Below are 27,461 nucleotides of genomic sequence, written 5' to 3'. Positions count from 1 at the left end.
CTTGAATTATTTAAATCATTATCTTAATTTTATTTACACATTAACGTTATATCATTACAGTAAACGATCAAAACGAGTCCACAGATACAAATTTTGAATTAAACTGTGGTAATGCTGGATTAAATGTTAAAAAGATTCATATTGTTGAATATGTAGCTCTTTAAATTCATATATTGCAAGCTAGTATGCAAAATCGTAATTTGCAAAAAAAAAAAAGTTAAAAAATTCTTGTGCAGACGCATCTTTAATTTCATTTAAAAATTATTTCACTGGTGACCTGACTGGAGAGCTTATTATACTGTCAAGCTCGATGGCAACACATACGTCCTAAGGAATTGACAATCAATACATCATCTTTATTCGTTGGATCTCAAAAAGACATAATGTCAAACAATAAAATTATTTGCATAGTGTGAAAATTCAAAATAATCAAAAGATCATTCTCCTTAATCTTTGCTAATATTTTTAATATTCTAACAAGTGATTGAATAAACTTAAATGAATTAATTTAAAATTAATCACAACCATTGGCTCTAAATTAAGTAATTGTAATTCTAACTTAATACAAAAATATAGGATAAATCAATAAGTTGAAATTTATTTCAATTACAAAAATAAATTTAAAAGGACCATTTGAATATCCTCAGAAGTTAAAAATTTTTATCTGTTAAGTAAAAAAAATTAGTCCTATTGATACAAAGTATAATTCAATCCTATCAAATTCAAAAATGCTTGGAAATTTACAAAAAGTTATGAAAAAATCGTTATACCGGCAAATATTTTATAAAAATATATGAGTCAATTACACAGGGAACAATTAGAGGGTCAAAATTTTCACCCACAAAATTACTCAAAGAAAATAATTTATCTTTGAGTGCAAAATCCAAAACTAATCTCAGTTTTTCTTTGGGTCGTTAGGTTTCAAAATTATTTGAGTTGATAGTAATTCGTAACTAATATCGTTCAGAGACATTTTTCACCATGAAGACAATCAACAAATTGAAGTAAGATAAAGGTCTTTTATGATTTTAAAGTGATTTTATTGATTCTGTATCCTCTTTTGAACTGGACGTATTTACATTTTGAGGCTGAAAAATGATGAAAACGACAGTCTTTTTATAGAAAAATATTCAATCTTTTATTTTTTTCAATACCTATTTAAAAAAATAAGGATCTCTGAGGACTTAAGTTGGATTTGATATTTTTTGAGTGATCCCTTTTTTTTTTTGATATTTTTTGAGTGATCCCTTCTTTTTTTTTTTTTATATATATTTTTGAGTGATCCCTTTTTTAGGGAGGGGGGTAATACAAGCAAATATGTTACATTATCTTATACAGTTTACAATTTTAATATTCTCATAATGACGTAATACCACGTAATAAACATATAAACAACATAATACCACGCTTTGCACAAATTCAAATAAAATAATTATTAATTACTAATTAGTTTATATTTTGAATGTAAAAATTCTATACTCATCATGAATAAATCTCTTCATTATTTTTATCCTGGAATCCGCTTATCCAATGAAGCAGTCAACTCTACTCTCTTATGAAGCCTTGTAGTTTTTCTCCGATGAATTTTCATCCCGTCGTCCCATGTAGAATACGGAGTTCTAAATAAAACGAAGAGCATCTCTTGAGATGGAGGATAAAGTTAAAAGTATCTTCCTTTGGTCCTAATTCTCGGAGAACATTACAACATCTTTGGCTTTAAAAATTGTCAAAGTAAAATCGGATTTAAACTGTTGTATATTTTAGTTTTATGACTATAACGTCTCATTGCTGTTGTACATAATTAACAAATTCTTAATAATACATTTCACATCTACAGCATTGTATCGGAATCTGAAAGTTAATTGCGTCCCGTCATAGTTTCAACCGTTAAATATATTAATTGTTCTATATTGATGGATAGATTCCCACCAAAGGAAAGAGTCGACTCTACTCTAGTATGAAGCTTAGTTTTGGTCAGCTTTATACCTTTTACACTTCCGTAGATATTGGAATTCGAGCATCTTTTCTTGAGGATAAAGTATCTTTTGTCTCTTCTTTTGTCCTAATTCATAAATAAATTTTTGTCTTTAATTAATGAAAACCAATATAGAAAAGGAAAAACATTAATATATTAATAATTAGTCCCTCAATTTACACAAATATTTTGAATGTTATTTTTAGTATATTTAAACTTTATAATTGTAGCTTATGTATAATATTGACGTTCGGATAACACATAATATTTTACTTAAATATAATTACATATATCACATCAAGTCTTTCATTTTATTCAATTAGAATTTTAGTTTCTCGAAGAGGATGTATGACTTGACAATATGAAGACCAGGATATATCACATACACTAATAAAAACACAAAATATAATCTTTAAAAGAGTAGATATATTTTAATGAACAGATTTATTTTTATTTCATAATTTAAGGTAAAATTTTTCTGTTATTACATTACAGTGTTCCCTTGTGTTATAGGCTCTGTATTTAAATTTGGGAGAGGAATTAAAATACAAATAGTTCATAGGCATTGTTTTATTTAAGAAACTTATATTGGTCCCAGTATGATCTGTCCAATATATCAACTTGTTTTTATTTCATTGTGATGGTTATTTGGCTCCTTTAATGCAATTTGGAGCGTTTCATAGGTGTTAATATGTGTAATTTGCTGATGAAAATTGACAAAGAATACAAATGTTAGAAAAAAATAGTACTAGCTTGCTTTTGTGTTAATCGACACGAGCCTTCTTTTGAGCGATTGTCAAACTGTGCGGGATCCAATGAGAACAAACCTTTTTTACGGCAAGGTGTACTACAATATCAAAGATTGTATGCTGGTGGAAGAAATTCCCAAGGATGCCTCTATCTCACGGTATGTCACATGACGATCTTGCATTATCACTTCACGCACAGCATCAATGTTCTCTGGCACAACGGCCATTTTTGGACTACCTTTACGGAATTCGTCTCTGAGCGAGCGTCGGCCACGATTGAAATCATTAAACCAGTTTTCACAGTACTATAGAATGGTGCTTCCATAAAACGACTTAAGTTCATCAATGCACTCTTGTCGTGATAATCCACGTGAAAAGTTGTAAAAATTAATGTACGAAAATGTTCATGGCTTAATTCCTTTTTTTTTGACAAATTAATTTTTTCAAGTCACTGTAAACAACATAAATGATCGTACGTCAAATCATTCTGAGTACAATTATGCTACAAAAGGGTAAAACTTACCAAAGGAAATGTCAAATTGTACTTAGCAACACATAGTGTATCCTAAAAGATAAATGTAAAAGATTTATTACCCAAAATGTTATTCATTTTTTGATGATCTGTTTCATCACTATTCTACTTATAGGCTAATAGAAAAAATAGCCTTTAGAAGGTTAGAAAAGAAATTGAAGCAATTCATGTATCATACATTATTAACAACCGTTATTATTTACCCATTTTAACACACAAAGTATTGAAGTCCATGGCAGGATCGTGGGTGAATTATTAAACACGTTTATTGATTATTATATACTAATTGAAATCCAAAGAATATGCTATAGGCAATGTATCCACCCTCAGAATTGATGGTGAGCTTAAGGTGGAGGACAGCCTCTGGATGTACTTGGCAATCATGGAGGCCCAGGCCTTGTTTGCAGAGGTCTTTAAGGCACAGGTACGGTTGTGGGGAACTTTTAAATGAACCACCCTTTTTAAGAATGATATAATGTGATTCTTATATTTACAAATATGTTTTATATTTTTGGCATTTAATAGTCAAAATATACAGCCGATTCTGAGTTAAGCAGTCAGATAAGAAAAACTAAAAAAGTTACTTCCATTTAAATCGCAGGATATTTCATATTGAGTCCCTCCCTCCCTATTACAAATAATTGAGTACTCATTAATTTCATGAATTCCTTCCCATCCTTGAGTGATATTTCACACCCGCAAATATATAAAAATGCTTATTATTCCTACTAAATCTTCTTTTTTACCGCCAATACCTTTCAGTATGCTCCTGAAACGTTAAAACTGATTATATGGAATACTTTTTTATCTTGATCATGCCTAGTTTAAGATTTTTTAGTATATATAGCATTTTTACTTTAAATTTAGTGAGTTTAGATTTTACTGTTTTCTTTTAAATGTGTTCTTTTGTCTTTCATTTTGGTTTCTTGGATTTTTTTTTATTTTTACTTTTTTCTTCAATGGAATGTTTTTACTACAAGAATAATAAATTATATCTAGCTGTAAAAATTCCAAACTCATGTTAAGATTATTATAAAATAAATACTTATTTTTATACAAGTATTTTTGCATTTGAATTGATATTTACTAATGCATTTTTTTTATTCCATATCAATATCATAGGATAAAAATAGAACGTATACAATCAGTAATGTAAACACATGAATTAATTAAAGTTCGTTAAAATAAATAGAAAAACATACTAAGAATAATAAAATATATATCCAATACAATTCATAGATTCGAGGTTTCGTCAATTTCTAAAAAAAATGTCATGAAAAATTAATTAAGTAATATAATTGTATAAATAAACCATAGCAAAACTAATACAAACATACGCCACATCAATACTTTCCCCGGTAAGGACTTCTTTAAAATTAAATTCACATATTACAACCTCGGCCACTTTTCTCGAGATAGGACATCCCAGGGATGCCCTCTTTGCCACCATCGTCTGAAACTTTGCACTACATTGAATGCTATCCTCAAAGCCCCATTTTGGCTGTCCGGCAAGAAGCTGCATGTAGTTTGTCCTTCGTTGGTGCTCTCCCAATATTTTAAAAATTTGTTCCGTCAGGACTCCCACCACTTTTTCTATTCTTTTGCTCTCCCCAAAAGTTGTGCTCTCATGTCTGCGTCTCATTAAATTGACTACAGAGGCTCCGCTTATTGTGAAATACTCTTGGTGTGAAGTGGAGGCCCGATGCTACTCTGTACTTCGTATACCTTTGTTTCACTGTTAGTATAGGGTCCCATATGTATTGTTTCATAGGTTTAGAGAGCAAATTTATAAGGTATAAATATTATAATCGTTCAATTGTATGTATCATATAACTTAATATATTTTATTTTTGGGGTTTCTTTTATACCCCGTGCACTAAGCGCATTATTAGTATATTCACTAACGGAGGGCTATGTTTGGTTCAATAGTTCTGAGCTCTTCAAATAGAAGCTTAATAAATTATAAGGGAAAAGATATATTTTTGCCGTTATACATATATGAGGATGAAAATTCCCAGGGCAACAATTTCGTAAGGGAAATATTCCTGGGGCGAAACATCCTAGAACCGTCGATTTGTAATAAAAATGGAAAATATATACAAAAGAAATGAGGTTTTTAAGAGTCTCAAGAGGAATGTTAAAGATATGTACATAGATTCTATGACTCACTTCTATATATTAGTATAGTTTGTTCTTTAATGAAGTTATAAATGTAAGAATTATTTCTTAATGACTATCGAATTACCAGAGATTACTTTATATTTTGTTTTTAACCATTGTTAATGTCTCATTACAATAAATAACCTACGCTATAGCTAAATACAAGCTTTTAATTTAAGTGTCCTACATTGTGTTGGGACGGAATATAAAAAGGTATAGAGTAGAACGGTCCTTAAGGATCCATGTTTTAATTTTAATAGGCTCTACCTTCCATTTTGTTCCCTAAGTATTAAAACTTTAAATCAAAAATATTTTCAACCTTAATTAATATTTAATGTTGACTCACTTTTCTTAATGCTTTGCTCAATATTGACAAATGAGGGTGAAAAAATTTGTAATCTCCAATCATTTTCAATCATATAGAGGTACATGCTTTACTGGTATACAAGTTTTTATAGCTCCAATATTTAATACTTTTTTACATCAGTTAGGTTATATCAGGGGTAATAGAAATACAAGGTTAAATCATTATGTCATCGGGATTGCTAGAATTTTAAATTGGAGGTATCGTAACGACTGCTGGGCAAGACAGGGTGATTTTGACAAAACAGGCAACTTCTTATAGTCTATAACATCACCTGTCCTAGAATTTAAAATTTAATGTATCGCACCGCTTGCTAGGTAAGAAAAATAGGGTTTAAGAGAACACACAACCACTCATACACAACAACGTCTATTTTTAAAAGCGTGGTGTAAGTAAAACATCACCCGTACACGCGTTATGGTATAACCTTTTATTTCTATTAACCTTAGGTTATATAATATTCATTGAATTATAATGACAGGGGTGTGGGATGGAGGGTATGTAGATCCTAAATTAAGGAATTGTTGTATTTTACTTTAAAATTTGATAGTGATTCGGCCAAATTATTCAGCAGAGAAATGTTTTTAGAATAGCTGTGAATTTTTGAAGCTATTTTCCAAAAATTAAATTTTCTCCCCCCACCCAAAAAAAAGAAGTATATATATGCTTATATATCAATAATTCTGCGGACAACCCTATTCTGTTCTGAGTAGTTGTAAGATTTTAATTTAATCAACGTTTTGCGTTCATATACTTCTTTTGTATAAAACTAAAAGTGTCACGCCATGTTTTGAAACTTACAATTTTGGTCAAAAGCTTAAGAACCAAAGAGCTTATAACTTTTTGTAATATATTTTCATTTTCAGAACAGATTGAGAGTTTATACATAACAAAATCAATTTTTTAAAGATTTTATCATGAACATGTTTTATATTTTTATTATATGTAGTTTGTCAACACAAAAACGACCTAAATTGATTTTTCTTGAAATTGAGCCTGGGTTACAATTGTACTTTTCAACGAATTCTTGTCTATTTCTATTAGCAAATCATTCAAACTAATCCTTAAAAAGTGACGAAACATGAACTCTAAGAAGTCAAAAATTCTGCACGGAAAACCGCCTGTTAGGAAAACTGCCCGTATTATGTTAAAACTTCATGATGAATAGTAAGACATTATAAATTAGTTTAATATTATATATGACAAATATCTAAACATAATTGTTTGCTCCAAGCCCCAAGGGAGTAAGTTCAAGTGTGAGTAATATTATTGCAATATAGGAGTAGGGGGGGGATAGGTAAGGGCTCTTTAAAATATGGTTGAATACTCTCCGCCAGTACCCTGGGGGTAGTGTGGGATTCTATTGGATGAATTAGTTGTGGGTTTTTAGCAATTCCAACCTACCCCTGGGACAAACCTAGGGCAGAGGGTATTCCACCAAATTTTAAGAGGCCCTAAGCTCCTTATTGCCCAACGTCTTTAACAATCTTTTCGATAATTTCTTTGAAGATTGGATTGAATTTAAAAAATTCCAAGGATTTTTTTTTTTTTTGCAATAATATTACTCCCACTTGAAGGTACTCCATTTGGGGTTGGAGCAAACAAATATGTTTAGATATTTCTCATAAAGAATATTAAGCTATTTTACTATGTGTGATTATTCATCATGAAGTTTTAAAAAAATACGGGCAATTTTCCTCCAGGGCAATCTTTCACAATCAATTTTCCCCAGGGGAGTTTTACTTGTTCCGTCAAAAATGTTTGTAGCATTAATATAATTAGAAATGGAGAGTATTAATTTGAAAGGGCATGTCAGGGCCAAATTAAGTCTCTTAAATCAGGTAAATATATATAACTATAGTTACCATTCTAAGGTATTTCAAATCATCCCAGAAATTTGAATTCAATTTTTCTAACTAAAAAGATATCTATATTAAATATTTATGACTAATTATTGATTAAAATTGTATATCTATCTGATAAAAAAGAGAATAATTTAAAATGTATTAATTAATTCATTCATTTTTAACCTAATTATCAATGTCTTTTATTGATATCTAACTGGTGTAAACTGTACATGTTTGTTAAAGTATCATTCAAATCTTTTGAACGCTTTATTACTGATCCTCACATATACAATATACAAATGTGTTCTTTTAAATTTTTTAAATTTTATTTTATAAATTCATGAATACTTATGCCCAAGTTTAAATTTAAGCATGTATGAAAATAACTTAATTATTTTAAAGAAAATTCAAATAATATTTAATATCTCATTTTAAAAAGGTAATAAAAACTTCAAACATATACATATACAAAATAACTTTTTTACAACACTTTTACTATTTTGCAGCTATGGATGTTTCTGATACTTTTCCTATAATAAATATTCTAAACGTTGATTATTTAAAGTAGAAAAAGTTATGGAATTGGCCAACTACCAACAGATTTTTGACATTTTTTCTATTTCTTCTGGGAGAAAAAAAAAGATACAATAAAGGTAATGACGTCATATTTCTTTATTAACATAAGACTTTCTAATAAGTTCACGACTATGAAAGTGATTTATGATTTTGTTTAAAAAATTAAAATAAGTTTATATTTAAAAATAATTGAACAAAGTTACTGTTTAAAAATAGTTACTGAAACTTTAGTTTAAAAAAAATTAATTTATATTTTTAATTAATAAAAGTCCTTTAGACATATGGGTGAAATTTGAATATTCTAATTTGAAATTAATTTTCCCCCCAAATAAATGTACATCCAGATAACCATTACTGGAATAGTAGAATAATAAATAATTAAGCTCTATTTATGTTATCTATATTTCAATTTATTCCACAAAAACTATTTAAAAAACTTGTGAAGAAAAAAAAGAAAAAATTGTCACAAAAACTAAGCCTGCCACCTCCATGCCCTGATTTTATCAATGGCAACAAGCTTTGGTAATTTCTTTATTCTCTTGATTGATGATAGTTGCATTGTGAATGTAGATAGCTACTGAAATAAATATTTTATGACATAGTCAACCCTTAAAGTAGATTCCTAACAAATGGTATAGAATAAAGATCAAAGACGTAGTCAACTTTAATACAGAGGAGGGACGTGGAGACGTTCGGTAAGTATAACGGAGACCACATCCATTGAGCATTTATAAATGTATATGTAAAAGTTGAGAACGGACAATATAATTCTAAGAATTTTGCAAATTATAATCTGAAGAACCTATGTAATTCTTCATATCAAAATCATGAGGTTCTGTGATTTAAAATGAACCGTGTTTGGAGTAAGAACTTTAATTACTCAAGTGCTTCCAAAATTCAATAAAAAGAACTAAAATTTGTATTGACATATAAAATATAATTTGTAGTTAGTTGGAAAGGAATTCTGATAACTCTGGAGATGAATTTGACATCTTTATAAATATTTATAATAAGGATAATACGAGTGAATCAAATGATCTTCATTATCCAATTCCACTTCATAGTTATGTATTATTCTCTAAACGGAAGGAGCAAGGTGCCTACAACAATTTTATTCGGGAAATGAAATTACATGATCTAGAGTCTTTTGGTAATCTTAAAATAGTCATTTGATTTAATTCTATCTAAAGTAATCATATAATGAATACTTTAAAACAATAACATTTAATTTATAATTAATTGATAGGTTTTTCCCAAAAAAAATTCCGTGAAACGTTCTTGGCATGATTATGAACCAATTACTGGCGGTGAGAGGTTAGCCATTAAAATTTCATACCTTGAATCTGGGGATTCTCAAGTATCATGGTGTTATATGTATTAATTATTTGTGATTTTTTGATTATTTTTATATTTTTCAAATATGTCAATGTAATATAGGTTCCGCATTAATAAAAATCTGATAATGAAATTGTACTATATACATCCAACAATTTTTGGGAAGCTCTTTTGTGTAAAATTAAGAATAAATTAAAATAGTATAATTATTTATTTGTAAGGGTTAATATGATCCTTCTAGCACCTATCAATCAGTAAAGAATATGAAGAGCAGTTTAATTTTCCTAATTGTATTGTTTCATTTATAAATATTAAGGTATAATTAATTAATTTAATATTAAAGGTGCTACAGATGGAAAACATATACGGATACAAGTGCAATTAATTATGGATCAGACTATTTTAATTATAAAAGGTTTCATTTTATTGTGTTACTGGCATAAAATGTAATGTAATTCCTGAATGCTTTCAGGACTTGGAGAAACCTTGCCTACCCAAAAACTCAGTCTGACTTTTGTATTTTTAATGTGAATCAGTATCTGTGGAAAAATCTAATAAAAGTTTAAATAATTCGAAATAAAGCCAATATAACGTTGTTAAGACTACAATAACAAATGAAATGAATGTATATATATATTAACATTTAAAATGTTATACAAGATTTTACACAAATAAATGGAGATAATTGAACATTATCAAGAACAAAAAAAGGATAAGGATTATATACACTTTTAAATGAAATTTTAAAATGCTTAATATTAATGCATTCTGATAACCATTGACCTTAATTACAAGCTCCAGGCGATACCAGAAAGACTTGCAAACAAAAAGTCTCTGAGTGGGTATCATGTCACTGAACTTCTTGATGTCGGCTTTAATGTTGCGATAGAGTTGTTTGAAAATTTACAAACTTGTGTTTCTAATTTGGCCTAGACGTATATGTCGAAAGGGTTAATGTCGGGTAAGTTAGAGAACCAAGTTTGAGAGTACCAAAAATCAAAAATATTTACTTTCATCTATTGCAGGGTTATTTAGGCTTTATGAGCTAGAGTTGAATCCGGTTGGATCACATGACTTTTCATCAACTATATTGTTCATACAGGGCTTCACTTAGTCCTTGATAATAATTAAATATACATCAGTATTGACTGTTTTTTAATTTGATAAATAAAAGAATTATGAGCCTAACTACTAATGACTCCCAGGTGAAGACTGGGTTTATTTACTAGCATCCTGATTTTCGAGTTGCTTAATATCTTATTGCATCTCTCTTAAGCTACATGACATTTTTCATCCTCTCAGTTAAAATGTGTATCTTCCTCCACTTATAATAGTTGAAGAAAGCAATCTCAGGATTCTAATATGTTTTTTTCCGTTGTTAGGACGCTTTCGATAAAACTCTTTCGGACTCGAAATTGACCTTAAAAACGTTTCCTATTGTATCACAAGAGCTTTTAAATGACTAGAGAAAAGTGTAATGAGCGGCAGAGTTTGAAAATTGTGTCCCTTTAGGATTTATCATGCTGACAAATAATGATTAACTATTATATTTACATTATTTATTTACTACTTAACTTTAAAAAAAAATATTAATCATAATTGAAATTGAAATGAATACTATGTAATTTTATCGAGATATTTCTATTTTATATTTTACCTATAAAAAATAAAATTTGGTAGTATTTAAGTAACCAAAGGGCTTCGAAAAAAATAAATTAAATATTTATAATCAATGAAAAGTATTAAAATTAAAGAAAATAAAAATATGCTTAAATAGATACAAGAAACACTAAATATTAAAGAATAATAAATAAAAGGTCATATTTTTAAGAGTTTAATTCACAGTTTTCGTTGTCTAAAATTATAAATTGGTAAAATAGCTTGTTTTACTTGGCATAAATGAACATTAAAGTATATTTCATAATAATAAAAATTAGATACTTGGTATCAAAAGACTGAGATTTGAGTAGTAAAAATGTAGGGAAACGTCAAATAATCTTTATTTATTTGTGGCATGTTTGGAACAAAAATATTTATCCTCTGAGGCAAGTTTGGGAAAGATTGTAAAAATATTGTTGCAAACAATGTGCTTTATCTATAATATTTAATAAAACCAAAATCCTGTAACTGGATTCAAATGGATAATTTTAATGAAACAACACCAAAAAAAAAATTCGACTTTTTACATATTTTCAAATCAAAATATGTCCATAAAGGATCATTTTTTTATGGTTATTTTCTTGTTTAAAGGAATAAAATGTCAAATAAAGTTATCCACCCATACCAAATTCCCAACTTTTATCATTTCGGTAAAGTCTAATATATTAATATATAAGTAGAGTTGTTTTGGTATATAAAAAAAAATGAAAATCAATATGGTAACCCTGGCCCTTTGAGTAATATTTGAGAGGAAATCATCTTAGCTGTCATGACTTTACGATAGATTAGCTGCAAGCACTTTGAGATGAAAGTAATACTTTATTACTTTATATCACGCAAGAAAATAGTTAGGAACTACTCCATTTTTATCCTTTATTCTATTTTGATCACAACAAGGACTTATATTTATTACTGACCAACAAATCCTCAGTATTTTTCTTCATCATTTAGGATGATACATACTCATAGTTATATTTAATCTTTTATATTCTCTACTCAATAATTAAACAATAATGATAATTCTACACCTTTTAAAAACAACCTTTTCATGTTGGAACAAAGAAAGAAATTGCTAACAATTATTGACAATATGGAACAAAATGTAAAAATGTACTGACTGCTAAAATAATAAAGGATTAATACAAATATGAAATTTAAAACAAATGTACATCATTGATGTACAAATGATTCCCTATCTCATAAAATAAAAGCAAATAAGATAAGGTAAAAGTAATGCCGTAGTTATTTGATTTTCAGATATTTGAAAAAATGGTTTTTGCCTAATCAATTTTTCCAACGAAGGCAAAATTAAGAAGCCCAATTGAATTTAGGTATCTTATATGGCAAACACATCCTCAGATATGAATCTCAGATAGCTTTTTGGTTGATTTGTGTTTTATGAATCCCCAAAGACTTTGCATTCTGTAGTTTTTGAGGTACTTTACCAAGTCAAAGAAAAATATTTGATAAAAATGATAAAGGGGCTCTAACAATTTGATAACAAGTTTTTTATCCTCTCATATTTTTTTTCATAACTTCAATAATCCATGGGTGGGGGAGGGTCACTCACCCAACTCTGTATCATTGGTCCAATTATCTGTTAACAAAATACAATGTAAATTTTGTTGTTGGTTCGCTAAAGTTGTGATATACAGTCAAATCCAGATGAAATAACAGTATGCTTAAAGTACACGTTCACTCAGATACATATTTCAACTACATAAAATACTTTGCATATAACAAATATGAAGCAAAAATCGGCATGACGTCAACTTCTTCCCTCCCTTTTTGGATATCAGCTTCATAGGAATCCATGAGCCTGATTGACAAAATCACAATGAAGAATTCTCATGAGGACTTTCCTTTTTTATGGGTACAAATCGTACACTGCCAACAAGGTGCGTGGACAAAACGTCGACCGTCAAAACGTCAACTGACAGAACGTCGACCGATAAAATGTCGAATGGACAGTTTTTCATATTTTGAAATGTAATATTTTCCGTTGGACTTTTTGTCCATTCGACGTTTTATCTATTCTAAGTTTTGTCCATTCAATATTTTGTTGGTCGACGTTATGTTGGTATAATTTTGTTGTCTGTCGACGTTTTGACCCCTACCACCAACAGCATGTGCCCCCCTAAAAAAATACTTATCAATTACATATTAAAGCTTAACAAAAATTACTGAATATATGATATAAATATTGCATGTGACATTATTAATTATCTACTTTTTTAAATACATTTTTAAAAATTGCCAGTATAAAATTTCATAAACTTTTGGATATCAATATGGAGTGAGAAATTGCAGGAGATTTGTAAAGTTGGGCAAGCTAATACAACTGGGTCATTCCACATCGAATCGATAAAAACGATATTTTCTCTGTGTCATGTGTCAGTTTTTATATTATCTCTGATATTTTTACAATCTTACATATAGTTCAAAATAAGATAGAAACTTAAAAATCTAAAATTTTAGCTGTCTTTGACTTCCATTTTAGTAGTAACTTGAATTTTTCTTTTTTCTTGATTATTCATTTGGGAGTGGAGAAAATTTTAAGGTTGTGTGAGTTAATTTAACTTAAATTACTCTAAAGTTAATTAACTTAAACTGAACAAGTTAAAAAAATTGAAATTAATTATAACTTCACTAATTAATTTTCGTAGAAATTGAAATTAATGATAACTTCACTAGTTAATTTTTATAGAAATAAAAATGAGCTTTTAGTACAATTAATATAAAATAATAATTAACTTTAACTTAACTAGTTAAAAAGATATGTTAACTTGCCCATCACTGGAGATATGTAGCTTGTTCATATCTGACATAAAATTAAGCTACAGGACTTGATTCGATTATATTTTTTGAATAAAGCTTCAAATTATTATCGTACATAGAGATTTATTATTCTGTTGAAATGTGATTTTTTTAAAGGCTTGAATCCCAAAACCACAAATTTTTTCTGCTTCTTTATCTGTAAAAAAGGAATTAAAATTACTTATGTATAACATTATACTATAAAAATTAATGTTTTTAATGTTAAAAAATAAGATATAATTGTTATCTTTATTTTTCCTTTTTACATGCAGGATATTATGCTTAAAATATGTTAGAATTCTTCTTAAGAAAAGTATGTAATATTGAAACTGTATGTCCAATGCATCTCAGAATAAATCTCTTTAAAAAATTATATTATCTATAATATACGCTTGATATTTTATAAAAATGAAAATGTGACCAAATTTTATCTTACATTAAGGAAGACATCTATATAATTAACAACAGTTTTTATTTATAAATTTGACATCATTTTAATTTATTTTTAATCAAACTTTGGTAATATCCATTACTATTATACATTTAAACAATTTGATTTGTCTTTTCTTGGGTTTTGAGAATGACAATGGAATTGTTCTTTGACGTCCTCCATAATATTGAATCCCATTCTTGTCAATAATATTTTTGTAACGAAGAAACTAATAGGATTTCAATATTTAGAAGACATGACAGTTTAATATTGAAATATCAAGAAGCCATATATTCTACGCTTCTCATACCTTTATTGATAGTTTTTTCCACTTTAGGTCACAAATGATCTAGGTCTGGACCCTTTTCTTCAAATTTAAACATTGGGTGAGTCATTCAACCTTGATAAAAACTGAGTGAGATAATGGTTTGATTTTGTAACCTCTCTTATCTATACAACCTTGGTTGGAAACTTATAATTATGGTAATGATAAAAGTCCTTGTTGAACTAAGACTAGAGTTTGGGAACGACTCCGAAGTAATTCTTGGCAATGTTTTTACTAGATACCGAGTAGGATTTATGCTTTCTTCCTCTCCCATCCTCTCAGGGTTGTCCACAGCTAATCTAGTATACGTCATCACAGCTATGCTGCTCTTCTCTAAAACATCCCTCAATTGACAGGGGTACCACGTTAATTTTGGGGTTTTTTTTTATAATACGGGCGGATTGCATTATTTTCACTCTGTTCATCATACAGTTTCACTCATTGCACTGGGAATATACACACATAAGAAAGTAAAAGAGTGTTATCTTCTTTTTTTTTTTTTTTTTTTTTTTTTTTTTGATTAATACTTAATAGTTATTCTTGTGTAAATTTATTATATAACATTTTAGTTTTTTGTTCTAATTAATTTATAGAATTCTAGTGTCATAGGTTCCCCCCCAAATTGTGTTAATTTTTTTATCTTTAATACAAATTTTGGTACTTTGCCTAAATACTTATAATAGGTGATGGATACCCCACAAGTGAAGAATCTCTAGAAATCTCACTAATTAGAGTGATGAGTCTATCGGTCTAAAGCTTCAAAGGAGGAAAATGAACATAAAAATACTTGTCAAGATGGTGTGTTTTCGGAGGAAAATATAATATAATATATAAGCCAACATTTCAATGCAGATAAAGCTAGTGGGCCAGATGGTATTAGCAGAAAGACCTTTGTTACGTCAAAAAAAATAGCTCCTAATCTCCTTGTTTTGGGAAAATGCATGGAAAAATTAGAACAGTTACCAATGCATATTCTATTCTAGCAGGTGTACTATCAAAACAGATTAAGCCTATTTTGAACGCAAAGCTTGGTATTAAGCAAAAGGTTTTTATTTAAAAAAAAGCAGAATTATATCAGGTAATTCATGGAATATCCAATTTGCAATGAAAGCAGTGTCTGAAAGAGGATCTTATTGAGCCTGGATCGCTATTGACTTTTCTGAAGCTTTTTACTCTATAAAATATAGAAACATCATGAGAGCTGTAAAAAAAACTTCTTCCAAATAAATATTTTTATTCGTAAGAGCTCTATTGCATAACAGGACATCGACCGTCGTGTTATTTAATCTGGAAGGAAAGGAAATCAAAATATGGCGAAGTTTTGAACAATAGAAGCATGTCATCGACCTTTATGCTAATGATATTACTTTAATGATTGAGGCAAACTCAGAAAAACAACTGAAAAAAACGATTGAAATTATATCAAAGTTTTTTTTATATTTTTGATGTCAGAACTGGTCTCACAATTAGTAATAAGAATACTTCCATTCTTCCATTGGCTTCATAAATGCCATCGAAAAAGAGACAAGTGGAGTCTCTTTTACAATTGAAAGAGATTTGATACTCAGATTGGAATTGAAAAAAATAGAGCTTCCCACAAAAATAGGTCCAAATTGAATGGAAACATTTTGATAAAGATGCATGATTGGAGACTTTTGAACCTCTAAAAACGTATTGACCTTTACAATACTCAGGTAGTTCCTTTTGTTGCATATGAAGCCGCATCAAATTCAAAATTGAGGGAATTAATTTTATATGAAGAAAAGTCTTTGCTAGAAAAACTTTTTCACCGTAGATATATCCCTGCTCTCTAAGGACCTAAGAATAACTTTGGAGGTGACCTAATTTTGTAAAAAAAAGTTGTGCTAAAATGTAGAAAGAAGAGTGTAGCGAGGATAGTTATGTGGAAAGGTTCTCCAACTTGTATGACTTGAGCTCCAAAGTGGACATCATCCACCAAAATTATAAAAAGAAGCACTTTTTCAAGCAACAAGAAGATGTATCAGTTTTGAAGCGGGAAGCAGTGGAGAAAAATATTATCTCTGAGAACTTACTATATCCGTTAATATGAAGTACCAACGAGTAACAAGCCCCTGCAAATTGAACAGTGAAATTAAGATATAAAGAAACTATATTAGATGAACATTAGAGTTATAAAACAGCGGGAAATATTGAATTAACAAATACTAAGATCCATATGTGGAAACTTGGACGTCTCTAAATCTATTTCTCAGTGACAGATTTCGGTAGGATGCATTTCCTTTTATGAACTGTATCAAAACTGTGTGAAGATGTATAACTCAATCATCAACGTATTCACTGAGTGCCTCTCCATGGAAATATTTGTATCTCTAAATATAAAGGGTCTCATAAATATAAAGTCAAGTTACTTATCGGCCATTATTATTTTTCCATTACCTGTGAGAAGGAATTCGCCTTTAAAAATCAAGGCACTTTACTATGGATTTGTAAATTCTACTTCCAAAAAAAACTAACTTTGAGAGACACGATCAATAGAGGCATCTTAATGGATGCCACAGTAAGATAAGTTGCTCTAAGTATCAAAATACCGATACTTTATAGAGAGTTATGGTTGCCTCTAACATAGTGAAGTTCATACCCTCTGAATCAGAACGTCACCCAAAAAAAAATTACAGAATGTCAGTATTTTTAGAAAGCGTCATCGTCCTTTTTTTTTTTATTTGGTTCCTTCATATATGTATAAACAAAAAAAAAGATAATATAAACATAATAATAATAAAGTCCAGGGCAATTATGTAAAATACATAAAAAACATTATAGTTTAAAGTAAGTACCCGGCAGTTGAACCACATCTATTATAGTTATATATGCAGAACAAATTCATCAAATGAAATAAAATCTCCAAATTAAAAGTAATACACAAACTTAAAACGATAAAATTACAATACTATGACAAGGTTTTTCTAAAATTCTTGATTGTTCTCTTAAAAACTCTTCCTTTGGTGAATCCCATAGATGGAATAAACTTGATGAATTATGATGCTATGGTCCTTGTATCCGTTCCTATGTTTGGAATTTGTAGCAATAAGACCAAAATTATACCCCTCACTTCTTCCTCAACTTTTGAGTTTAGCTGAGCAAAGTCAATTTCTTTGGTGTCGGATGAAGCTCCTTTTTTTCTCCGTGAAAGTCCAAACAGCACAATCACTTTCCGAAACTTTTCATCTCCACCCGTCAAATCTTTTACATTTAATTTTATAAATTACTTCAGAATGGTGAAAGACGGGCAATCTACAAATGCATGAATATCTTACCACAGTCCTTACATGGCCTCGAGAAAAAAAAATATAATTAACAGAGATCTGTTATCGGACTATGAGTTTTTTTCTGTCATTAATTCTTCTCAAGGATGACTTGATTCTGCTCTTCCAGTTTTCAGGGAGACTCAATCGTTTCCTATGTAGATCACATAATATATCCGTCTCACCTTCAAAATTAGGTAATACCATTTTCAAATGCCAAGGGCATGGCATAATAGAGAGACATGAACTCTTCTCAAGAGGAAACTTGAATCTCCATTCATTGAAAAGATCGTCCTTCAGATAATCTTTACCTGTGGAAATTTTGTTATTGTATTTTTTATTATAATTTTAACGTTTTCTGAGTATTTGTGTCCATTTCTTATATATTTTTCTTAATGTTCTTTTCTTTCATGATTTATTATGGACTCTTTTCGTTATTTTTTCCAATAATATTAGACAAATTTTTCAAACTTTTATAGAATTTCTGAAATAAAGACATAACAAAAAAGAATAGAAGAACTGGTCCCTTGAAGCATATTTTTAAACTAAACTGTTTATTAATCTTGTTAAAATGGAATTCCTCCAGATATTTTATTTAACTATTAAATGTACTACAAGAATGTAATAGTTAATAAAAAAAGATATCTTTATATATATATATATGAAGCAAATCCTCACCTTGTATGTAACTCATTTATCATGCTTAATTTTCCATTAATCATTTTGGAAAAGGCTGTATGAGTTTGGTTATTACTTAAATTAAAACCTTATTTTCCGTTCAAAGCAAAAGAAAGTAAAAAATAAACGGATATAAAATAATTTTAATAATATTTTGTATTACAAATATTTCTAGAAAGGATTAATAACAGATGAATTTGGATCTTGATTATTTTTACTTTGTATTGGGATGAAAAATGATTCATATGTCTATATATGAAGAAACATATTATTTAAACCAGGGATTCTCAACCTTGGATGCGATGCACCACTTTTAAAGTTTTCATTTAACACAAGTACCCCATAACCAACACTAAGCATTTTCAGCTTCAATGAAAAGGGCGTACGCAGGGTTATATTTTGGGAAGGTCTTGGTTTTTGTAATTTTTTTGGAAAGAATAAAATTTCAAAATATTAAATTTTTTTGCAATAAAAATTTAAAAATCTAAAGCTATTCACAAAAACATTAATTTATTGAAAAAAAAAATAAAAAATCTGAAGCTATTCACAAAAACATTATTTTATTGAAAAAAAGATTGAAAAATGTATATCTTTACTCAAAAAATTAAATTTCTAGAAAAAAAAATCAAAAATCCATATCTATTTGTCAAAAAAACTTCCAAATCCACAATTGCTCACAAAAAATCAACTTCTTGGGAAAAAATCAAAAATCCTTCGCTACTCACAAAAAATAAAAATTTTGAATAAAAAATTTACAAGATAATATCAATTCTCACAAAATTAAGCTTATTAAAAAAAAATTAAAATCCACAGCTGTTTAGAGAAATAAAATAAATTTTTTGGAAAAAAATTTCATAAATTTTTATATATTCTCAAAAAATTAAGTGTTTTCGGCAAAAAATTTACAATCTACAGCTGCTCACAAAAAATTAAATTTTTTGAAAAAAATTTCAGAAATTCTTATATTTTCTAAAAAATTAAGGGTTTTGGGAAAAAAAATTTAAAATCCACAGTTGTTCACAAAAAATTAAATTTTTTGGAAAAAATTTTTAGAAACTCTTATATATGTTAAAAAAATTTAGCGTTTTCGGAAAAAAAGTTAAAATCCACACCTGTTCACAAAAAAAATTTTTGGCAAAAAATTTCAGAAATCTTTATTTATTCTCAAAAACTATGTGTTTTTGGAAAAAAAAATTCAAAAATCGATAGCTGTCCGTAAAAAAAGTAAATTTTTTTGTACAAAAATTTGGTAATTGAAATTTTTTGTAGAAAAAGTTGGAAATATCAGATTTTGATGCCAAAAAAATCCTTAATTTTTTTGGGGGAGTGGGGCTACAACCCCTCCAGTCCAGCCCCTGCAGACATCCCTGAGTTATGTGCACTTGTAAATTATTCTTTCAAAATCTCAAGTACCTCCTGGAGCACCTCCAAATACCCCAAGGGGCACATGTACCCTCTTTAGAGAAACACTGTCTTAAACAATGGAAAAAAAAAAAAAATATATAATTTTTAATCATGCTAGGATGTACTCGTTTTATAGATTTTATTACAAATTATTTTGTTAATATATTTATCCTTTTCTCCATTTCTTTTTTAATTCGGTTTTAATATTTGTACGTTTTCCCTTTTTCGTTATTTGAATTTTTAATTTTTTACCTTAAAAAAAATTGGTACAAAAATAAATTTATTGGGGAAAAACAAACTTGCCCTCCAGAGTCCAGGAATCTGGTCGGATCAAAATGAAATATAGCTTTCGATACATAACTCAGAATTCTAAACAACCTATATTTTATGTTTAAGGGCTGTATCTATCTCCGTTTTTCAATTAAATACCCTATTTTATGTGTTTTTATTAACGGACCGATATATATACATCAACTATAATATTATTTTATAGTAAATAAGTAATGAAGTAAGATTGCATGAATGAATGGATAATTCTAAATGCAAAAAATATATGCAAAAATTGGTATTATAAAATTTCAAAAATGAAGGCTCATAAACAAAAAAAAAATTTTTATCTCATAGAAAGTTATATGTTCATAAAAACTACAAACAATTTATTACATTGTTTTTGTATGACTTTATTTTTTCAGAGAAATTACATATAAAAAAAATATATGGATGTTCGCTGCTCTTTTCAGTAGGGAGAAACACTTTCCACTATTAAAGAAAGAATTATGGTTAAGATCATGAACTGTATTTATATTTTTAGATAATGCTATCCATTCCAACTTTTTATTACTATTCTATAGTACAATGTCAATAATAGAAGAGAATAAAAACTCTAGTTCCCCTTTCCAAATGATCTTCTGGACAGCCGCTCAAGAATGTAAGAATTCATTAACTTTTTCATTAATAAAATCAGTTTCTAGCATTAACCAATTGGAGATAGGATGGGACAAAATAAACGCACGCCACTCAGACTACGAGTTTCTTGAAAGGTCAATTAGAATCTTTCATAAATTTTTTTAACGATTCGAGAGAGCCAAGACAACCCACCTCCTAATTGACTTTTGGGTCTTTTTATGGAATATATGTAGCTTTGATGAAAAAATACATTTCCTTCGTCGATGACCTTTTCGGTTAATCATGGAATAGACATTCCCTTATAAACAATTTGTTAATTAAAGAGGTCGATTCGTTTTTGGACATTAAATTTCTTCCATTTGTGAATCGAAGAATTAATAAAAATCTTTAAATCAGTCCAGTTTATATACGAGGTTCCTTTACTTTCCTACATAATTCCTAAAATATCAACACTCTTTTTGATAGAGCAATCAGCTATTCTAAGTCCTTCAAAGGTATCTCATGTACACAGAGGGAGAATAACTGTTTTTTTCCTATTAATCTTCAAGCCAGACCTTTTTTTATATTTCTTGAAGTAGTTAATTTACCTTAAATATCAAATTAATATCGTCTGCCTGGATATCAATAAAAGATTTGAAATTCCAAAATGAACTTCAAAACTCCTAACCTTCTTTCTTATGGTATCCTCCAGATCTTTAATCCCTGCTGCGAAAAGCAGAGGAGTTGAAGGACAACCCCGGTGGCAATTTTTTTTTTTTTTTAACTATTGGATTACTTTTCAAATCGCCTAATACAATAGCTAATTGAGTTCAAAAATCTTCTAGGAAAGGGTTTCTTTATTGTTCTCAAAATATGTTCATGTAAAATGGTATCAAAGGCCTTGCATATGTCAATAGCAATTATTGCACCAAAGCTCCCCTTATTTTGTATACTCTCAATTCTAGTTTGAACATTTCTTGACATGTCGGAAATCATATTCCCCTCTAGGAATCCTTTTTGTTCCAAACCAAGGTTTTAATTTAAAATTGGCTCCATTTTGGCTGCAAGAATACCAGCTATCTATAGCTTTAATTGAGAACAGTATTTGGGTTCCAGGTATTTAAATCTGTAGGCGAACCTTTTTTTTAAGAATGAAGGCTATACTACCTTTTGCCAACGACTTTGGAAGATGCTCATATATTTCCATGGACTTTTCTATCTTAACCAGTTAAAGAACACAACATCGATGCACCGAGTGAAAATTTTGACATTAACACAATGAGGCCACCGATGTTTTCCTATCTTTAAAGTTATTTTTGATAGAATAAGTTATAACTTCTTTTGTAAAAATAGAGGACTTACCTAATTTTGGCCTAGGAAAATTACCTCTCTCATTTTCAATGTTCACAATTTTGAAAACACAACTGACGTCATCATCAATAAATGACTGAAAGTCTTCTGTCCACTAAAAAGCATAACGGACTGAGACAGATCTAGGACTTTCAGTCCGAAAACAAACCCTTTTTCTATTTTTTTTAATATGCAAAAATTAATTCTTCTTAATAATTATTAAATAAGAAATGTACTACTATTGACTCCATTTTGGAAGATCTACAGCTCTAAATTAAAATAACTGAATAAATAATAGTTACAGAATATACCTATATAGTGTAAATAGTTTTTTATTTGATTAAATTTTAATATATATAACTTTTAAAAAATACAATTTAATACAAGATGAGTTTAAAAAAAAAAAAAAATTGAGGCGCCTCAAAATGGTTACTAAGAATAACTTGTTGATAGAAATTTATCAAGTGACATCATATACCCATACCTTTGGGTCCCCTCCAAAATATGGAGACTGTCTATTTGAGTAAAAAAATACTAAAAAACGTTGTATTAACCCAGTTTAACCCCCCTCCTGTATATAACCTCTGAAGTTTGGAAATTTCCCTAGTATCTTAAGAAATACTAATCATAACCGTGACCGGTAATTTAATTCCCAGTAAATTCATTCCCTGTCTTTTCATTCCTACTAATTTCATTCCCAGTACAATTATTCACATTCAAATTCATCCCCGGAATTTCATTCCCACTTTAATGTTTAATGTCGAACTGTCAAAACCAGTTAGTTGTGTTTATGTATGTAATGAGGCCCAGAGCAGTCGGCACTGGAGATGACTAATGCCTTGTAATGGATGGGACACGGATAGGAAGGATTAGAAATGACGTGGATATTTTTCAGGCCTAGGGAAGTAAAAGTAAATGACGTCATTACTATTCCGTGCGATCATCTATCATTATTACTACACCCTCACATCAATTTCATCATCCCTATTTCACTTCTCCCAGTGCAGACCTACGTAAATAATAGGTAAGATTGCTCAGGCCCCACTCACCTACTTTAAGTTAATCACTGGATTGAAACCGTATGACTTTACTATATATCCATCTTTAAAGTGGGAATGAAATGTACGGGGATGAATTTTACAAGTTATGAATTTACTGGGAATGAAATTACTAGGAATGAGAATACAAGTTTATGACCTAGTACCAATCATAACATACATACATCTCCATGTCTAATTTCCTCAACCCCGTATGTGCGTTTACTTTTCTACAAATACATACTTTTATAATGATCACTAGTTGTGTTGCAAGATCCCTTGGGGGGAGGTAGGTCAAAAAAAAAATCATATATCGTACAAGGTTGATCTTATGTAGTGCTACACAGTTTACTATTTTCAATTTTTCAAGAGTAGAACTTAAATGAGAACACATTGATTTAACAAAATCATCTAAAATAGTGCTTGGCACAACTTTTATTCCATATGTGAGCCCTTAGCTCTACTGATTCCCTCTATGTGAGGCTTAAATCCATCGCAGACCTTGACTATGTAGTCAGACTCAACCATGGAAATGAAGCTGTAAACTTCATCTTATTGATTGAAATAATGCAAACCTTTTGGTAATGTAGCATCACTTCCTTGACAACAAACTTTTCAACCATATTTGGGTAGATTTTCTTACATCCTCCATCCTCAATTTCTCCAAGTTTCCCATATAAGATAGTATAACTTGATTCCATGTTGGGAGTCTAGATCCAGTAATCTTTATATTTTGGGCCCTGGCGTCTACAGTACAAAATTCAAGTGATTATCAGAATATTAGTCCACATATTGATTAACTAATACAAAATACTACAAAATAATGAAGTAAGCTAAACACTATTTTAGCCCAACACTCAAATATTGGCCAATGCTGCCAAGTGTGTCCTATGTGTGCAAATTCGTTCATCAGTAATACTTAATTCAAACAAAGAAATGAATACTTACGCACAACGCAGTAGAATTTGACAAAGTACTATTAACTGTGCCTGTATATGTGTTCAACTGGCATTATTGTAGTACTATAAAAAGGGCCATCTGATTCTGACAATTATTTATAATTTGGGGTAGGGAACTGCAGCACTCTAAATGTGATTATTTTCTGTGAATGTTAAATTATAAATACAATATAAATTTATATTTGTATTATAGTAAAAGGATAATTAGTCATAAAAAAGGATGACAGGTTTTCCTTTTTTATTTTATCTACTGTGGTTTAGTAATGTTGTCTATTTTATTTAATGACGGTCTTGGGGTCACAAAAGATCAGAAAAAAAAATTGAAAAATCCAATAATTTTGTTTTGTTTGTTTAAATATTTAATTTATTTATATGTTTTTGTTTTTTATTTCTTTTAAATAACACATAATAAAAGTTTTGCTTCATACGGATTTAGAATCTGAAATTGTGCAAAAGGTAAACGGAACCAAATATCCTAAAAAAATTATGTGTGTTAAGCTTATATAGAGCTATAGCACTAAAATAAAGTTCTGTTGATTCTGAAAAGGATTTCTAATTTCAGGGGCAACTGGATCATCCTAATAAATGTAGTTTCTTTTTTTTCTTTTTTTTAATATAACACGATATAAATCACAAAATGATTATTTAATTAATTTAATGTGAAATTATAATGACCATTTCCAGAAAAATAGCTAAAAATTTTGTAAAAAAAAAACAAAACATCTCACTCAATTCAGTAAAATTGTATCGACTCACTGAATATTAAATTGTATCTCATTGTCATATAATGAAATACCTCAATTTCCTTATTGGAACATACTTTAAGATTTAAAGAAGCAAAAATTGATATAATTACCAAAAGTGTACGTACATACAGTAAAACTTTAATTTAATTTATCATTCTAGATAATTACTACTGTCTCAACGTCCTCCAGGTCTTTCCCCGTTTAACCGAAAAAGTACCAACATTAAAATCGATATTAGAACTATCGTACCATTAAATATAATATGAGTTTAGTGTCGAAAGGTGCATATTGTTTGAAGTTTGTATAAAGAAATATAGTTTAAAATAATTTATTTATTAACCAAAACAAATTGTTTAGTTATGCCACATAAAATTTTTTTCCTTATAAATCATTAATTTTAACACTTTCCATTAAATGTCATACTTATCAAGCGAACTTTGTCCATTGGTCTATGGATGACTAGTTTAATATCTTATAACGGTGTAGTTACTTTATCAATGAAATAATAATCTATCAAAGAGAGTCAAAGTGTGTCGTGTTTTAATATTACAAAAAAAAATCGTGGTTAGTAATACGTTGGATACTAAAGCCTGGATTTAAAAAGTGCGTATATACATATATTCATTCAAGACGAAAGTGCTAAATATATATTAAAAAAAAGTTTTTTAATATTTGTGATTGCAATTAATAAAAAATACAATTTTATATTATAATAGTGGAGGGTACCTGCGTTGGAAGGTTGAATGGAGGGAAACAAAAACAAAGAATGAAGGTAGAAAAGAAAAGAGAAGAGGCTGCGAAAACATCTTTAGACTTTCAATCTAGAACTTAATCAAGATGTATTTCAGCAACCAGTTATAATAGAAACACTTAGGAAGATTTTTTTTTAGTATATGACCGGAACAATTTGACTGCATTCACAAAACCTTGATTTTTGTAGTAAAAACGTATTACAAAGATTTTTTTACCGTATCCAGTAGATATGGAAATAGTTTTCTCTTTCTATATCATCTACAATAGACGTCACAACAATATTATTGACGTCTACTGATCATTTTCCGACTAATCTGTTTTACTGTTTTAGATTTCATGCGTGATAACACTAAAACAGCATAATAAGTATATATAATATTAATACTATTTTCCATTTTGATACATAATTGCGATTTGCATAACAATTATGAACAGGTAAATTTAATAATTCTCCACGTACATTGATTGAAATACAAATTACACTAATGATAATTGAATCCTTATTTTAGATTATATTAAGGAATTAATAAAAGTTATATGTATTTAATTTATTTTGAATATATAAAATTAAAAATAGCACTTATTTACAAGTCAGTAACTTGCATAATAGTTATAAAAAACTATATTATGACACTTTAATTAATTTTCTATAACACGTATATTGAATGTAGTGTTGGATCGGTCTGAAAAGACTGCAGTCCTATAAGTCCGGGCATAATAAAAAAATTTAGTTCTAGTATCGATCCTTATTGGTAAGTAAAACAGCTGAAATGTCATAGTTATTTACTACAATTAGGCCTGTATTGGTCCTTAATATAGGACTTGGGCCACACTCTATTATGTCTCTGATATTGGTCCTTAAAAACTTCCCAATTTTTAAAGGGCTCTTATAGTAGTAAATTATCTTTACCAATATAATAAGTTCAGTAAAACTGTATATGTGTCTTTTTTACACAAGAAGGATTTATCATTATTCTTCATTTTGGCCGGATTAAAGTGTTTTTATTCTTATTAAAAATTGGTAAAATTAATTATTAATGACGTCATTTACACGACTTTTACATCCAATTTGGGAGTGACTTTATGATTCCGGATGTGATTTCAATGTTTTATAGCTATTACATCTGTAAAATCATTGGAAAGTATTTTTAAAGTTAATTTTGGTTAGAAGCATTTTGTATTAAGAGCAATTCACTGACACAAATGTTGCTCGTTATTCAAGGAATCACTGTAATTATAAATAAATGCATTGATATTTCCACCAGAAACAGTAAAAAATATATACAACGCAGTTACTTTGACAAAAATATCCTATTTGGATAGGTGATTTATTTCATTATACTTCACGTACTGAGTTAAGTGATATTAGACATTTTCATTAACTTGCTACTTTAATTACATTTATTTTTTCTTTGATTCTCGTTTTCCCTATATGTACGTATGCATTTGTGTGCTTGTATTAATTGGATTGCATTTCCTTCATGAGGTAAAAAAGTAATTTGATATGTTTTTTACAACTCTCTCATTAATATCATATAACAATCAATCGTTCTAGTTGTTTTATCTTTTGATAAAAACTCTTATGGTTTTTTATTG

This window comes from Lepeophtheirus salmonis, chromosome 5 (genome assembly GCF_016086655.4).
Source record: "Lepeophtheirus salmonis chromosome 5, UVic_Lsal_1.4, whole genome shotgun sequence".
Taxonomy (NCBI): domain Eukaryota; kingdom Metazoa; phylum Arthropoda; class Copepoda; order Siphonostomatoida; family Caligidae; genus Lepeophtheirus; species Lepeophtheirus salmonis.
Note: the sequence above shows the minus strand (reverse complement) of the source record.